General features: G+C 35.5%; 1 pseudogene; it reads right to left on the bottom strand.

Moving 5' to 3' along the window:
• Positions 1-614: 614 nt before the first annotated feature.
• LOC149544587 (uncharacterized) lies at positions 615-2,105 on the bottom strand (annotated as a pseudogene).
• Between the last annotated feature and the right edge of the window lie 990 nt (positions 2,106-3,095).

Below are 3,095 nucleotides of genomic sequence, written 5' to 3'. Positions count from 1 at the left end.
TGCCTCAGTATACCTCAGTTCACCTAGGCTAAATCCAAATTGGAACCTTGCCCACCCCTGATGCCAACATCCCAAGTATGGATCTAGTAACGTAATTCTAATGCATGTACCACAAGTAAATTAAGGCATTAAATAGAAGCAAGGATTGGAACACCAATTGGTATATCTAAAGAGCCAAAAAACTTTAGAGAATGGGTGATGCTAATGACATAACAGTGTTAAAGGATGTGTAAGCAGAGGCCCACATGGAAATTGCTTGACTCAAATTCATTTTAATATGACCTTTTGATATCATGAGTCATGGTTCAATATTTATGTACCATTTATTCTATTGTACTATAGTTAACAACCTAAAAGATTCTCATAGATAGACATTAGGCATTCAACACTTCAAATACTCTTTATTGTAGGCATTTAAGAACTAGCCATTAGAAGCAACTATGCCTTCACCCACTTAGACCAAGCTTATTTTTGAGGCTCTATTTTTCAAACTCTTCAAAAGGGAGGAAAGCACTCGTTTACATTGTTATTGTAACCTTTTAGATATTACAATTCACAGGTTGAAGTTTACATTGATAATTCCCTAAAAAGTATAAATTGATAGTTAAAAATCTTTAGACAATTAAGTGCACGAAAATACAGAAGAGTTGAATATCATACCAAGCTGCTTGCACGAAGAAGTTCTTGCATGGTTGTCGCTAGCATAGTATATGAAGATCTCCTCCTGGGAAATATTCCATAACTAAACATGAAAAGTTTTCAATTTGGAAGTGAACATATAATGTTGGGAGAAAAGGATGATCCAGCATCTGAAGTATTTATCTTTTTGTCTGCGCCCTCAACATCTTTTCTCGACTGGCCAAAGATCCATAATTCATAAATTTCATTGCAAAATAACACATTGTGCCATTTAATTTTGAGCGATACGCACTACCTATGTCACCTTCTCCCCATTTCTTCAACAACCTAAAATGTTTTAAACCTAAACTTCCATCCCACGTCTTAATAGCACAGATGGCTTTCCATCTTGAATCATTTGACATATGAGGCCTGTTGCCACTGTTGCTTAAACTATTGCAACTACTCTCGTCACTCATGCCATTGCTGCTGCTATCTTTGCTGGTACTATTATTTGCAATTTCAATGTAATATGTTCTGTCACTACATTTTGATCCCATTTATAGCTTTTCCCATATTAGATTGAGTCTCACTACCATTATCAACACTAATTTCTCCATTGTTACTTGTTTTGTTAGTGACTGTCACCCTTACAATATTTGAGTTTTTTATATTGCCTACAACATCAAGACCACTACTAACAGGCAACAAGGTCCCTAATGCATCTTCATTACCTTGTTTGTTTTCCCTTTCATTAGTTCGGCTACTTCCAACTTCTGATGAACTTGCTATAGAAGAAAGTTTGCCAGTTAGAGATGAAAGCTTTAAGAACATGGTTTTGATGTCTGAGAAATGCTAGTTCCCCTTACTGATGATTTCAATGTGCTACCTTCTAACTCATGAGAAGTGCCCTGTGTCTAGGTTATGTGTTTAGAAGTACTTGGTTCTAATCCACGGGAAAATACAACAGCTCTGTATCTTTGTTTTATTGCACCAGCATCTGCTAATTGAGATGTGATAGGTGGTTTTGAGAGTCATTTCAAAGAAGCTAGTTTTGATGCCTAAGAAATGCTCATTCCTCTTAATGCTTGGTTCAAGTTCATTGTTTCCTGATATGCCTGCTTCAGATGCCCCCTGAATCCCAACCCTTAAAGTTTTTTTCATGGGTTATTTTCCTGATGCTGCTACTCTCTTAGAAATGCCCTTTCCCTTGAAGAATGCTTTGAAGAAGCTAGTTCTATTTCATTACTGGAAATTAATGCCTATAAATCTTTTACCAAGCTTGATGTGCTAGACAGTAAAGTATCCACACCATTCAATTGTTTGTTTGATGTAACATCTTCTATTTGCGATGTGGTTTTAACTGGTGACTATGTTGTGCTACTTGGCTCTACTTCTTGAGAACTCTCCCCCTTTAAGGACATTTTATAGCCATTTGATTCTTGTGAGAATTCAGTACTTCCTTCCATTGTCCTAGGCATTGCCATCAGATTGTTAAACTTGTTTAACTCTAAGTAGTTGTAAACATCAATGTGACATGTAATACGCATTCATCTTCACTAAGGTTGGTTATTCACAAGTCTCTTTCTCCATTGTCATTACCCCCTGTCAAAATCAATACGTCTAAATGTTCCATAATTAAATGAAACATATGCTCCTATCAAGATGTATTCTAGTTGTTGCTAAGCATAGTCCATGATCCTACCAACAAAATCCTATGAAGACTTCTCAATTTATCTACAGTTTGCATTTGAATGCTACCATAAAACTAGATCAGGAATCATTGAAATTCAACTGATAATCCATGCTCCAAACAAAGTTGTATTAATCTTGATTCTTATGTTGAATGATTGAACCTACTCCCCATATTACAAGTTCAAGAGAGCTTGCACCCAAATGTGCTCAATCCTTAAGACTCAAAAGGTTCCTACATTCTTTAAAAATTTGAGCAATAGATGCACCTCTTGCAGCCTCCTCTACTAACCTATCATTGTTCATAACATCAAGTTGTTTAAAGCACATAATGGAAACTGTAGCTTTTAAATGGTGATTATTAGAATAGTAAAAGTGTAATCCACACCAAAATTTCCTTAGAAACCAACCTATCAAAAAAGTAATATCCCAAGGATTTTGACATAATCTTTCTAATAGTTGTCTTTCCACTACCCATCATTCCTGCACTTAGAGAGATTTTTTTTGTCAAACCCTATTCATAGAAATGAGTTCTACAATCCATGACTCTAGCCTCTCCCTATTTTATAAATATACTTTTTTGGGTGTTGTAATCAAGACTCACCCACAAGGAATATACATCTTCCTTTTAATTCTGGAACAAGCACATCGACCTTCTTCTGCATCAAAAATTTCTTATCAGGAAATTGAAATAAAATATATGCATCTTCAAAGAGGCATAGGTTCTCAATCAACAGTAGCACTCATGATAGTTGAGAAAACTGTGTGATTGTATATAAGTAGTA

This window comes from Cupressus sempervirens, chromosome 8 (genome assembly GCF_028749045.1).
Source record: "Cupressus sempervirens isolate cs-2001-9-10 chromosome 8, ASM2874904v1, whole genome shotgun sequence".
Taxonomy (NCBI): Eukaryota; Viridiplantae; Streptophyta; class Pinopsida; order Cupressales; family Cupressaceae; genus Cupressus; species Cupressus sempervirens.
This window is presented reverse-complemented; position numbering and strand designations above follow the sequence as displayed.